Source organism: Rhynchophorus ferrugineus, unplaced genomic scaffold (assembly GCF_030347505.1).
Source record: "Rhynchophorus ferrugineus isolate W39M unplaced genomic scaffold, kcgeb_rfMv2 rfM7, whole genome shotgun sequence".
Taxonomy (NCBI): domain Eukaryota; kingdom Metazoa; phylum Arthropoda; class Insecta; order Coleoptera; family Curculionidae; genus Rhynchophorus; species Rhynchophorus ferrugineus.
The window spans coordinates 31,975,396-31,991,365 of NW_027472586.1; the positions used below are offsets into that span (position 1 = coordinate 31,975,396).

The 15,970-nt window shown below is 30.2% G+C and overlaps 1 protein-coding gene across 2 annotated transcripts in view; it reads left to right on the forward strand.

Annotated features, from left to right (window-relative positions):
* EcR (Ecdysone receptor) overlaps nt 1-15,970 on the forward strand; it is a 604,745-nt gene that overhangs the window by 144,367 nt on the left and 444,408 nt on the right. For both annotated transcript variants that reach the window (XR_013006503.1, XM_076409505.1), the window contains exon 3: nt 761-821. The gene's annotated coding sequence lies outside the window, so the exon portion shown is untranslated. The remainder of the gene's footprint in view (nt 1-760; nt 822-15,970) is intronic.

Consider the following 15,970-nt stretch of genomic DNA (forward strand, 5'->3'; position numbering starts at 1 on the left):
AACCTCCTATATCACTTTGATTTTGATCCACTTCCATTTGTAGATATTCTGGGTTCATGGTACTATTTTCAGTATCACTAAATTGTTCGTAAGCACTTAAAGGAAAGTTTAAATGTATCACAAAAATGTCTATGATACACGCGATAAAGATCATAAATCTGTTTCATGTTTAACCCAACCTGTTTAAAATATTTAATGTTTTCTACCCATTTTTCCAAGATTGCCAGGTACTTTTTTAACGGAAAACGATGATACATTTTCTCAGTATCTGTGCATCTAGGCACACACCACTACTAATAAAATAAAATTATAAACGAAATCTATAAACGTTATAAAAAGCTGAACACACTCTTCTCTATATAAAGGACATTGAAAAGAGCGTACAAAATAAATAAGCAAGCCATAGAACGAAATCATGTTGGACGTCGCGAAGCATTTCTCCAAAATAGCCTATAAAGTTAAATCTCTATTTCTCTATGATACTAGGTTATGCTTTCAGATAGGGATGAAGTTGGCGTCATCTATATATGGTTTTAGCATTATTCTAAGTTAAACTAAATTAAGAATAAATAAAAATATTCACCTAAATTTTATTTAATACAAAACAAACGACCGACGTATTTTTATGGAAACAATTTCCTATCTTTTATTTCTTATTTTATCGTATTCACCAAGAAAGCTCTTTTTGGGATATGTTTGATGTATAGGAATAATGATGGTAGGATGAATATAATTTTGGTAATAAATGTTTTTGTTTCAGGATAAGGAACCATTTACTCAATAATATAGAACATCGATATCTCGTATTATATAATATTTAGGTAAGTACCCTCATTTACATTCCCCTTGATATTGCTAGGGTTTTATGGGATATATAGGATCTTTTAGTAGCCGTTCTTTCTAACTCGTTCACAAAACACGGGAAGTGTTGTGAAATGATGTTTATTGATGTTCAAGGACAAGAATTTCATAAATGATTAGAAATTAAATAATTTCTGTATGCAGGTCAGCACATTCTACTATTCAAAAGGTTAAATTTTAGTTAAGGGCCTGTCACTTTTTGTATTTTACCTTATATGTTTATTTTACGTTTTGTAATGTCAAAAATGTTGGGAATTAAAATTTCCTGTTGCAAATTTTTTATACAAGAAATAATCTGAAATAATCTAATTTTCTTCGTTCTGAATACTTCCTATTTTATCTATTTCTAGTTTCATTTAAACTTCTATTTTATACTTGAAAATTCGTTTGATATGTCAAATTTCGAGTAGAACAACTCGCTTAATTGTGTGCTGGTTCTTCTATTGTGTAGAATAATAATTACTATCGGTTATTTTGAATCGTTCAATTCTATGATGTATCTTTTCTAACATTTTTCGTGTTTCTATGATTTATAAGTGTAAAACAATCTTATAAATATTAAGCTTAGATTCTTAGTCTGCTTTGCTCTCCAGTAATTTCTAAATAATTATGAATCAAAATCAGATGACACCGAGTATATCTTCCGGATAGCTTACATAATTCAGATCATCGCTCATTTCGTTCCTACCACTGTAAGGAACTACTGCGATATTTGAATGACGTGTTAATGATAATAATTTTTAATGATACATCTGAGTCTTTCACAAAAATACACAGAATTTCGTTAACAGTTTACAATCATCTTATTTAGAAAAAAGATTAGAAAAATTCCTACATATATTTTTTTAATATTCAAATTGATTTTATTAACGTTTTCTAAAACAAATAAATCGCCTAAACTTACGATGCTGCAATTGCTTAGCCTAAGAACAAATTAAGTAATTTAAAGACAGTAACAGGATCGTTTCGATCTAAAGATTTCTTAAGAGAAATTAGAAATTAAATCCGGAAATTAATCTACTATAACTAGAATAAAATACATTATCTAAAAGGGTTTTTCGAGTTCAATTAAATTGATCTGAATATAAAAAAGTGACCATCGCAGAAAATAATTGTCAGAGTTTTTTTTTTATACAAGAATCAATTTACTAAAACATTTTTCTTTTAAAGAAAGGCACACAATCTGCAATTGAAAGATTAATGAAACAGTCTGATGAAAAAATAACCCTTTGTTCAATGAGCTGGGAGAGTAAACGGTTTTGGCCGGAGAAATCCTTAAATCCGATAAAGTAAATTGAAATAAATCTGTATATCGAACACAATTTGTAAAGTTTATCCGGAAAATCTACGCCCCGGCGTTTTTTCTTGGCATTTAAATTTGGGTTTATATAGGGATGGTTTCAAGCAAGTACTGCCATCTAACAATCGATGTTTCATTAACAAAGTTTAACAATTTTAGTGGTACTTGCAGTCAGGAAGTTTTGATGATACACGAGATATATTTTTATTTTTTGCACTTGAATAAATTTCAGTTAAAAATTGAATTAAATAATTAATCGTGAATTATTAGGATTGTCTGAATAGCATTTAAGTCTACGCTTCGCAGTATCATGACACTGATATTTACATCAATATAATCGGATCTCTAGCAAATCGGATTGCACATCTTACATTAAAATTCATAAATGGTGGCTGGCTTACTGAAGCTGAGGATAACTACAGAAGAGTATAAAAATGAAAAGAAATAAGATAATAAATTGATTTTAACAGATTTACTGTATAAATTGCGAGAGAGGAAGGGATGGAGATAATTGCTTGGACCAGTTAATTTTATATGTGCTTATATTTTCCAATGGTAAAATAAACGAGACATAGATGTACATATTCCTTCATGTACTAACCTTAAAAAAGAAAAGGAAAAAAATAATTACTGAATACTATTAACATGCAATTTATAAAATTAAAATTAATGGAATTTTTCTATGGAATGGATTAATACCCCACAAATGTTTTATCGTATTTTAATATGTTAATTGCTATTTTAAGATAATATACTATAGTAAATATAGACAATACGATAGAACTTAAACAAAACCGAAAAACTAAAGATCTACACTAACCATAAATACTAAATAAATATTAAACCTAATCACAGAAAACATTCATTCATAACATAATAATAACATAATTCATGACATAACTAAATATGATCGCAGAATAACTATTAGAGTTTTTTAAATAAAGTAAATGCTTTATTTATTATTGAATGGAAATATTTTTTAACAAAAATCGAGAGAGTAATCGAAATATTACCTATTATTGCCATAAAAACAGTCAAAAGTATTTTACTATTTATCATTCACAATTTTAATCTTTTTACAAAATGCTGCTATATTAATATACAATGTATTGTTATTTACAAGCAAACTACCAAAAAAATCATGAAACTATATATATTACAAACAAATCTATGTAAGCATAAATTAGGTACATTTGACAGAGAGAGCCAGAACCTTAAAAATCAGTCGAATGAAACTAGTAGAACCAAAAATAGTAACTAATAGTATACGACTGAACCAGTCGACTGAATCAGTAAAAGTAAAAAATAGTAAAATCAGTCGAACCAAAAATAGCGCCTGAAGCAGTCGATAGTAAAAAGTAGTCAATTACAAGACAGTCGATAGTTCCCAACACTAGTTTTGACGTTTAAAAAGTGGTGATTTTTATTGAGTAATTGAGGAATTGATTGAAAAATTGAGGATGAAGATTTGAAAACTCGAGTAATGCCTTGATAATCCGTATAAAATGCAAGAAGTATATGCAGAATTGTTGGCAGTAATACAAGAAGCTATTTTCAGTGGCTTGAAGAAAAGGGAATGATCCAAAAGCATGAATAGTTTGTGCCATATGAATTGATGCCAAGGGACATTGAAAGGCCTTTAGTCATATGTGAAACGCTGCTTCTACGGAAATATCGGAAAGGTTTTTCGCGTCTTATTGTTACTGGTGATGAAAAGCTGATCCATTGTGATAATCCAACATTAACGTCAATGAAAAAATCGAATAATACTATGAGCTGCTAAAACCTAATGAAACCATCAACTGGGATCGCCATTGGCTACAAACGATGTGTGAGCACTGCGCGAAAACTGGAATACCAGCAATGACAGATACCCAAATAGATAGATAACCAGCAAAGAAAAAAATTTGGATGACCTCAAAAGTTACATCGTTCTTTCGAGATGGAATCCGTAAATTGACTGAAAAACTGGGACAAGTAATGGCTATCGATGGACAATACTTTAAGTTAAACTCGTTGTACCTATTTTTCACCATAAAGGTTCAATTGAAAGAGAAATCCTCTATACTAACTTATAGGCCTTACATGAAATTATAAGGTAAGGTGTAAACCCTGTTAGATGACTTCTGCTAGAAGCCGTCATTAAATTATATTTCCGTGAATTTATTGAACACTCTCGTATATAACTGTAGAGAGTAATAACAGCAACATGATGATCGCATTTATTTTTTAACGAAAGATCAAAAGCAACGAAATTCGCCCAATATCGGGTGATGAGTTTTGAGCATATTACTTGTTTTAATGAGTTCAGTGCTGTTCCGGTAAGATAATATAACTTTGTCAATGAGGTTAATTAAAGCGTCTAACATAATTACATAAAGTAATATTAAACTTCTGTTGGGTTGAGCCCAGGAAATATTTCTTTGAGGCAGGAATAATTTGGTTGATAATTGGAAAAGTCGAATTACGGGCATAGTTTTGAAGCTGTTGCCTGTTCGGTAACGGTCGACACAATACCTAATGTAAAACCAATGAATTGTTCCTTTAGAGAAAGAGAACGGGTTTATATATTAACAAAGTTCTTGAACAAATTACAAGATTATGTTACAAATTACATTTATTTATATTTCTACAAACTCCACACTTAGTACACATAAATGTATTCAATAAAAATGACGTTAGTTCTACTTGACGATATATTTGATAGGTATTAAGTATATAACTATTCTTAACACGTTATTTGCTAGTTTAATCAACTAGAATTATGTGAATCAAAATACATTATAGAATTAGCCAAGACATATTATAAACCAATACTTTTTTTTATTTCTCTTCGTGAGTCCACAATCTGCCCTATTGGCAATAAGTATTTCTTATGTCTATATTATATATACATGGCATGTAGAAAATCACTTCATTAAGCAATCTTCTGTATAAAATATTATCTTAATTAATTAGTCTTATTCTAAAGCTTATTCTAAAGTCTACATATGTCCAGTAATCAGATCAGGGGGTGTTAAACGTTTTAGTCTACGCACTTCACTATCACGTCGCATATTTAGCTGATTAGCAAGTACATTGCACACAAACACGTTGAATTACACTTGTTATAGGTTCTAGAGGAATATCATGTTGTATCACTTTATTCGAAATATAGTACGGAGCATCAATAATAAACCAATATGACACTTAACTTATTGTTTTTATCATAGTTGTTGAGGCATGTATATTATTCCATGATAAGTAGTAACTCCAAAATGAAAATCCAAACTGTCTTCGTTAAGTAGCCTTTAAATAAATTAATCCCTTAAAGAATTGATGCTACTTTAATAAGAATATTTTTGGAATACAATGCAATTTGATACTATTGAAATGTTGATTGACTTTTCGATACAATTCATCTTGTAATGTAATTACATGTACATTCGTATTTTTGACATTGTTCCAATTCAACACATTCTAGATTTATACTATGTCCAATATTTTAGAGCAGTTTTATTTTTTGTACACTCGGTTATATTTCTTAGAATGAATATTCATTATAATGAAGTAATTATGATTATAATTTAGTCACGAAAACGTAAAAAAACGCTAAAAGCACAGTACTAAAATCAAATAAACGCCCCATAGAAATGAAATGCATCAATCAAATGCCTTCGCGGGCTCTTAACATAACTATTCAAACAAACAAAACTTTCAAATTCAGTGTAACAAATAGTGTTGGGAACTATCGACTGAAATCGATTATCGACTATTGATATATATATATATATATATATATATATATATATATATATATATAATTGACTACTTTTTACTATCGACTGTTTCAGTCGCTATTTTTGGTTCGACTGATTTTACTACTTTTCACCAGTGACTGTTTCAGTCGACTGTATTCAGTCGCTATTTTCGGTCCGACTGATTTTGTTACTATTTACTATCGACTGTTTCAGTCGTGGATTTTTAGATACTATTTTTCGTTCTACTAGTTTCATTCGACTGATTTATAACATTCCGGCTCTGTCGTCTAGCCGCGACCTTGACAAAAATGTACCCAATTTATGCTTACATAGGTTTATATGTAATATATATAGTTTATTTAGAACGATATTTTTCAAGATTATTAATATAAAGAGTAAAAAGATTAAAATTGTGAATGATAAATAGTAAAATACTTTTGACTGTTTTTATGACAACAATAGGTAATATTTCGATTACTCTCTCGTTTTTTATTAAAAAATATTTCCGTTCAATAATAAATAAAGCTTTTACTTTATCTAAGAAATCTATCTAGTAGTTATTGTTCGATTATTTTTAATTATGTCATAGATTCGGTTTTTTTCCATAATTAGTTTTTATTTGATTATGTTTAATTTTTATTTAGTATTTATGGTTATTATACATCTTTAATTTTTATGTTTTGTTTAACTTTTATTGTATTGCCTATATTTACTATAGTATATTATTTGAAAATATTCCATAGAAAAATTCCATTCCTTTATATACATCCACAGAACCTTTAAATGTAAAAGTAATTCTACTTCGTTTAAACTGAAATTAAAAATTGCCTGTTAATAATGACAGCAGTCAGATTATTAGTTTGTGAATTATAGCATTTTGAGTGAAGCAACATTTGCTATTGTGAAAAAAATTTATAAAAAGGAATTTCGCGTTTTGATGAAATATTGCTTTTTGAAGGCAAAAATACAGTTGAAGCAAAACCTTGGCTTGATGCTGAGTTTTCGGACACTGCCACAGGAAAATCAACCATTAAGGATAGGTATGCAAAATGCAAAAGAGGTTGTTACCGACTAAAACATTTTAAAAAAATCATAAAATAATTTTGAATGACGAATAGCAGACACCCTAAAGATATCAACTGAACGTGTACATCGTATCATTCACGAATATTTGGGTATGAGAAAGCTCTGTGCAAAGTGGGTGCCGCGCGAGCTCACTTTTGACCGAAAACAACGACGAGTTGATGATTCAGAGAATTCTTTGAAGATTCATACAATAAGACATAAGACAATGGATGAAACATGGCTCCATCATTTCACTCCGAAGTCCAATCGACAGTCATCCGAGTGTACTGCACACGATGAACCCGCTCCAAAGCGTGGGAAATGGCAACAGTCGGCTGGCAAGGTTATGGCGTCTGTATTTTGGGATGCGCATGGAATAATTTTCATTGAATATCTTGAAAAAGGAAGGACTATCAATAGCTACTATTATATAGCGTTATTCGATCGTTTGAAGAACGAAATCTCCGAAAAACGACCGCATTTGAAGAAGAAGAACTTGCTGCTTCACCAAGATGCACCGTGTCACAATTTAGTGAAAACTATGGCAAAAATCCATGAATTGGCCCTCGAATTGCTTCCTTATCTACTGTATTCTCCAGATCTGGCCCGCTATGACTATTTCCTGTTCTCAGATCCCAAAAGAATGCTCGCTGGGAAGAAATTTTCAAGGGCAAAATCGTACTACAAAAATGATATTGAAAAGTTGAAGGGTCGCTATAATCAGTGTACCACCCTTGAAGGGAACTAAGTTGAATAAAAAATGATAATTTTGCCAAAAATATGTGTCTTACTATGGTAGGCCGGCGATTTTTCAATTTACATCTTAGATGTTCTTTAAGAAATCGATATGGTATTTGATTGGTGGATTTCGTTCATATTATAATAGTTTTGGATCGGCTTTATTGCTTGTTGAGTTTATCCTTTAAAATGAAATATTTTTGAAGTAAATGAAAAGTTTTTCGTTTTAAACCCGGCGCGTTAACTTTAAATAACTTTTATACGCGCTATATTTAACCGATGTGTTATATGGCAAAAGATCGAAACATTTTGAACATAGCCAGCCAGCATTTTATTATAAAGTTCCCCAGGATTCCCTTTAACGGGAACATTAAATCTTATAAGCTCCGACAAAGATATCGTGCGTACATTTGGAATTTAATGGCTTCCGTACGAAGTTTTCGGGAGTTTCCCTGACGTTTGAACGCATCATAAATCCAATCCTAATACCACCTTAATTATATTAGGACAACAAATTCGAGGGAAATAAGTTCCCTCTATCTCTTGTCTTGTTTCCGAAGAATGTGATTTTTTTATGGAAACGAATATCGTACGGATCGCTGTGTTCTTATTATGTTCAAGAGTGTTGTTAGTTGGTTGAAATACATCCTCTAAGATATTCATTAGTATGATACAGTGACAATTCAAAATATTTAATAATATGTAAATCTGTTAAATGTTCGAATGAAGTCCATTAACTAGAAATCATAAAAATATTTTGTTTATGACTCCCAAAAATAAATAAGGAACTCACTAAAAATTAAAATGTAATCAAACTTAGATTTTTAACACAAAAAAAAATATTTTAAAATAAAATATGTCTATTGTGATCGTTGTAATCACTAAATAAAAATAAACAAAAACCCTATTTAACTTATCTATTACTCGTATTTTACAGTTTTATTTTAACTACTACCAACTGATCACTTTGAAGTCATTGCCGAGCAATAAATTTTGAAAATCGGTCCATAATTGACGGAGAAATCGGCGAATGTACATTAAATAAACAAATATATATATATATATATATATATATATATATATATATATATATATATATATATATATATATTTATATATATATATATATATATATATATATATATATATATATATATATATATATATATATATTTCCGCTTCCGCTTTTCCGCCGATTTCTTCGTCAATTATGGACCGATTTTCAAAATTTCAATTCCAAGTCAGGATCTGATGGGGAGAAGGGAGATCCAGATGGGAGAGGGCCAGATCTGGAGAATACGGTGGACGAGGAAGCAAATCGAAGCCCAATTCGTGGATTTTTACCATCATTTTCACTGACTTGTGACACGGTGCATTATCTTGGTGAAGCAGCACTTTATTTTTCTTCAAATGCAGCCATTTCTCGCCAATTTCGTCTTTCAAACGGTCCAATAACGCTATGTAATAGTCGCTGTTGATGGTCCTTCCTTTTTCAAGGTAGCCAATGAAAATTATTTCATGCGCATCCCAAAATACAGACGTCTTCGCCAGTCAACTGTTGCGTTTTCCCACTACCACTTTACACAGAGCTTTCTCATACCCAAATATTCATGAATAATATGATGTACACGCCCAGTTGATATCTTTAGAGTGTTTGCTATTTCAATAAATTTCAATTTATGGTCATTCAAAATCATTTTGTGGATTTTTTAATGTTTTCATCGGTAACGACCTCTTTTGGGTGTCCACTGCGTCTTCTGTGCTCATTTCACCATGTCTAAACTTTGTATACCAAACCTTGATTGTTAATTTTTCTGGGACAGTGTCCGAAAACCCGGTATCAAGCCAAATTTTTGTTTCAACTGTATTTTTTCCCTTCAAAAAGCAATATTTTATCAACATTATTATAGAAATTTCGACGAATGTTTTTTAACCAATTTGTTGATAATTTTACTTAGTATACATGTCTGCCGCTCATCCAGTCCAGCAGAAAAAGTAACAATTTCGGTACGAATAATTTAGAGCGAGGTTAATATCAACAGAGGTATCCGAAGCAAAATAATACATGGCAAAAATATAGAGAACAAGTGACAACAACAGTTAAGTCGAGTAGCCTCGTGGAGCATATATCAGAAAATTTCAGTACCGCTGTCGGTGTATTTTGAGAGTAAATATTTATTAGTTGAATTCATTTGCGTAAATAGTATTAAATTTTAGTAGGTCGGCTTTGTTGGCGCAATGGTTAAGGCGACAGGACGGTCCTCTTCTACCTCATCTACTTTATGTTTGTGATTTTAAGTGTAAATGTATTTATAGGTAACAGTGAAATATCCGACAAGGAATAACCGTCCTAGTCACACCAGAAATCAGATCGGATGTCTTCTGGGATGGTCTCTAGGTTGGTCACTCGCCAGTCGGTAGGTTTAATGCCGAGGACCGTGATTCGGAGCCTACGATAAACTATGGGTCCAGTCCAGATACACACGTTGGTTAAAACGAGATTTTAAAATATTTTTAAAAATAATAAAAACATTTAGTAGTGGAGGTTATACATTAATAATATTGTTATTGTATTATTATTTTTTTGTATTTGTTTTGGATTGGATTTAGAGTTATTTGTTCATAAAATTTCTTCTAATTATTACAGGTCATTTGTTTTAAAAAAGCATATAAATTCCGATCGATTTTTTTGTTTTGTGCGAGTGTTATTAATAATTTTATTACGTTACTAAATCTCTAAATTAAGTTTTGGTAAAAATGTAACATGACATTCATTGAATGGTAGGCAGTATAAAGTTCGCCATAAAGCTAAGCTATTTCTTGGATAAAATCATATAATTTAGGAGATTTTATAGTAAGAAAACATTCTACATTAAACCAAATTAGCCATATCTTCTCCTAATAGATTTTAGTTTGCTGAATTTAGTAAAATATGGGATGGGACATATTTCTCACATCAGTTCATTCCGTGAGGAACAAATTAGTAAATTAACAGTTTTCTGTCGGTAAACTATTAAGTTTTGTTTTTATGTATTTTTGTTTTTCTAGAGACAGTTGGAGAAAAGAAATCTTTCTTGATGCTTCAAAGCTTATCATAATCCACCAGGTTTCATTCAAGCTGTACCAAACTGTCTATGTTATAATCTATAAGTGGAAAAATATATTTGTAACCAGTTAATGTGCTTAGTGAGGTATCAGTCATGAGGATTCAAACGATTGTGATCGAATTTTAGCTGTAAGTAACCAGTCTATTCAATCAAGAACCTGAAGACAGTACAGATATCTTTTTTTTAATAGTTTTGGTTGGTTGATAGTTGATAAAATGGTTTCGTACTCTAGTAGTGCACCAGTGGGGTAGTGATCCTGACATTTTGTTTGAGAGTCAATCTCATCTCCCGTTGATTTAGTCTCCCGTCTCATTGATTGAATAGATGGCCAACATTGTATGCTGACTATAGGATTTGAATTGTATTCATATTTCATAGGTGAATGAATGTGTGTAGGTTGCTCAATTATATAAAGAGCAGCCACTATCTAGTTTGCGCCTGATAATAGGTTGATAGATCAATTTTTATTTAGATATTAAGGTCATAGTAGGCCCAGGATGTTAGCAGGTAGATTTTATTATTATAATATCATTATTCAAATGTGGATAATTCAGAAAAGAATATTTTTCTCTAGCTACTATGCTTACTGATTTATATATATTAACAAGGTACTTTTAGTATTGTCATTCAAAGCTTGAAACAAGCTATTTCGAGGAATACATCAAATATTAAATTGAATCGTATAAAGCTACAATAGAATTTCGTTACTGAATGGAGAAAATGTTACGTAATTGTAAAGTTACTTCCTACAACACAATCAGGTTATTCAATGTCAGAATAAAGGACATAGAAATTGTGACAATTTAACTGATAACGTGATGTTATGCACTGATCTCTGACATAACAGCAATTATGTCCGCTCTCAAAGATTTAAATTAACTTTCCTAAAATATCGAACTAATTAAAGCGTAATTTCGGAAGTAGTCGAAACCTTTTCGACCTGTTGAACAGTATTAACAAGGGACCTAATTAAGAAATTATGTTTATACGTTACATTTAGCTTTCGAAAATTTTGATACGACAAATATTAAACACTTCTTTATTTGATAAAATCAAGGTACTTACATGTATTCTGATAATATTTTCACTATAAAAAAGGCATTTATTACCTTAAATAGACACCTTGTATATTTACTTTCTGGTACTTTATTGACTATATTTCCATTGTCAAATGGTGAAACTTTTTTTTTCAAATGTCAATTGCTCACAGTTTTCTCAAAGTCATAGGGGTTTCTTCATATTCATGTATATATATTTGGATTTTTCATCATCGTCGGTGCCAATTTTATTAACAATTTAACAGCATTGAAGTTACTGCTATTTTTTGAAAGGACGACAATCAATTTTTAGTGTCATTGGTATCTCTTGAAATATATTTATGTTATGAAATATATGTATGAAATTATTTATCTATACGTTATGTAGACACTAAACACAGTTTTATTTATTTACATGACATTATATTAATTACTTCTCTGCATTCTGATCATTTTTTTTCAGTTTAAAATGGCATTTATTGGAACCAACCATACATTGTATCGTATCTTAACTAAAATATTTTCCATCATGTTTTACAACTTTTTATCGTATTTCTGGTGATATTCACCAGCAGCAATACACCACAGGAAAATCTATTTTTCAGCAGACAGGCAATTAAACCGTGATGTTAAAAGGAGTTCGAAATGTCATTTTCAGTCAACATCCGTAGTAGTAGTAGTAGCCATTTTCTCTGTTTTTCGATATTTCATCACATGCAAGGGTTTGAAAGCAATCGATTCATCTACTGCTGAGCTGTCTGAAAGCTCTGAGAGTTTGAGCTGGGTTTTCATATAATCTTGATGGGTCTGAAATCTTTAATCTTAAAACAACAAAACAACAAAGGAAAACCAACAATTGGCCAAGGATGGAGCAGTATCACCGTAAATTTATAAAAGCATTTGATGTGCTTTTGCAACTGGTTTCTTCAAATAGCTAACTAACTCAATAATACTAAAAAGAAAACTACTTTAATACTTCACATTTTCACCAGTATCTATCTATCTATCTATCTATATATTATATATTTTATATATATATATATATATATATATATATATATTTTATATATATATATATATATATATATATATTTTATATATATATATATATATATATATATATATATATATATATATTTTATATATATATATATATATATATATATATATATATATATATATTTTATATATATATATATATATATATATATATATATATATTTATATATATATATATATATATATATATATATATATATATATATATATATATATTTATATTTTCTATCTGTTTATGTCTTAGAATAATCCCATCTGGATATATCTTTGTCTTTTATGTTATAAGTGTTTTTATTGTTCCGAGCATATATTGAGTTCCTAAAATAATGGAAATAACGGAGTTCTATTTCAAAAAGCTTGTAAGATAATATTAAGTAATAAAAACCATTATTTCGGCTATATCATTCTTTATATATAAAGGCGCAGGAAAATTAATATTTCTTTTTGCTGCAATCTATAGGTTTTCCAATATATGAGCTTATGAGAACAATAATTCTTGTTTTTCCTAATAGATGGCGTTAAATTGCGTATCTATAGTAATATTCAATGAAGTTGAAATTTCTATGGTTGAAATATGGTGAGTTTGGAAAGTCACAGTGGATAGATGATGATTACTCAAATTACTTTAAATTCAAACAACGTATTTTAATGAGTTATAAGTTGTCTTACCTTCCTCATATATTTTTTTATCTATTAATATATTTTTATAACGAGGTTTTATCTGGACTGGACATACAATTTAATGTGTGCTCCGAACCACGGTCCTCGGCATTAAGCCTACCGATGGCAAGTGGTTACTGACGTTACTGGGATAAATTTCCTATTATCGGATTTTATTACACTCTTGCCTAGAATAATCACAAATGTTAAACAATCACAAACATAAATTTACGATCATGCTCCAGCAGGATTCGAACCCGCGACTATACTGTTGCCTTTACAACTGCGCCAACCAAGCGGGCCTCATATTTTTATTATTATCTGAATGCATCAACGTTATGTGATTATTAGAATATTATTTTTGGATCTAGTTCTAAAATAGCAATAGTTTTAAAAGATTATGAACAATAAATCTGTATGTTTAAGCCTTAACGTGTCAACTAAACAGAGAATATATCATGTAGCTCTGTATGAACTGAACTAAAATTATAAAATTTTCATTATTATTCATATATCCATAAAAACAGAAAGTTTACTTTTTCATTACCTACTTACTGTTACTTTACATGTATTGCAACACTTTAACATGTTATAGTGTATTAGTGTAAATGCCAGCTGGCAAAGTAGATAGTGGTATTAGTAACATCTAAGAACCCACTAAGAATTTAACACGCTTATACATATCAACAGCTAGAATTATAATAATCTATGTGAAAAGATTAACGTGATTCCAAAATAACTATATTGTTTTGGCTTAAACTCAAAAATATGAAATGTTTTATAAGAATTATTTTGTTAATTCATAGGACACGCTAGTGCTAATTGAAATTGTCACTGCCTGGAATGGTTTATATATGAAATACATCAATATTTTATTTATATTTATTTATTTGCATTATTTAATAGAATTTTTGTTGTTAAAACTTGAGGTAAAGCTACAAAAAATTCCTAACGAATTCCAAAATGAACAAACAGATATAAAGTTTAACTCGAATGAAGTCAAATAATGTTTATATATGTCACTGCTGTATTTTTTATTATAAGAACCTGTGTCTGACACACACAGAGTCTGTGTCCTGTCCTAGTGGTATCGAAAAGCTCCAATATTGCAATATTCTCATGAGAATGGAGTCTTTCCTCATGCCGCCCTGCAATTCTCTTGATTTCTTGAATGACTGTGGATATCTGAAGGTCTCGATGTAGGTAGTCAGCCCTGTAGTATTTGGGTGCGTCCCAAGTACTTTTATTTTCATGTGTTCTGTTTTGTTGTAATTTTTTTCGTAATTTTCGTTTTTCAGCTCCCATTTCCTTCACTTTTTTAGGATAACTAGTTCTTTAACTCTTAATTTCTGGAGTATTATCTCAAGCAGCTTGTTGAATATCTACTACGAATTTTTCTGCTTCAAAATTTAATTGTTCAGTTGTCTTGAGGGGTACATTTAGTTGAATTCGTTTGTTCAATTTTTCAGCAAATCCTTCCCAGTCTGTTCTCTTGTTTGTTAACGTTGGGTTTCTTTATTTTCTTATTATATTTTCGCTCAACGTCAGAATCACTGGCGTATGATCTGAACTTAGCTCAAAATTTTCTTCGACTTTTTTATAGTTGAATGTTATGTTTCTTACAGTCTGGGGTGTTTTTTTGATCAGTCGGTCAATTAGTTGGTTTTCCAGTTGATAGGTAACTACATCATAGGGTCAGCAGCTGCTTTATGCAGTTCATTACTTATAGTTGTTGTCATTCTGGTTGCTTAGGACATTCAATCTTGGAGGATAGACAATAAATTGCTGGTATTATAACCCTGTATCGGCTTGATTTAAGAGTTACTGCTGTTACTTGATTTTCTGCTGTACTGAGCCCGGGTTGTTGATGGGGGCAAATGTTATTTTTTATTATTATTACACTTTCCCCTCTTGCGGTATTAGCTGCATGTATGGTATGATAAAATTTATATTCTCTAAATTTTATAAAGAATTCTTTTGTCAAATGGTTTTCTTATATTAGGCAAATAACTATTTTTTGCATATCTAGAAATACTTGTAGGGGAGTATTACTTTGGTTATTTCATCATTAACTTGGTTATATATTTTCGGTTGTTTCTTTTCAACTATTGTTTCTTGAGGTTTAACTTGACCTACTTTATTTCTCCGCTCTTGTGGTGTTACATAATTTTACATAAATTTAACAAATTTGTGTTTGACCCTATTGACAATAAAAAAATTGAATATTCCTATTTTAAAGTTATAAAAAATTACCTTAAAATACTTATAAGTCACATACTGCCCAATCTGATAAGGAAAAGTTGTTTTTTTGGTTCATCTATTTTAGAATCTTTTTTTTACCAACTAGGGTTTATCCAGAATGGACCTACTGTTTAACGTGGGCTCTGAACCACTCTTCTTTGA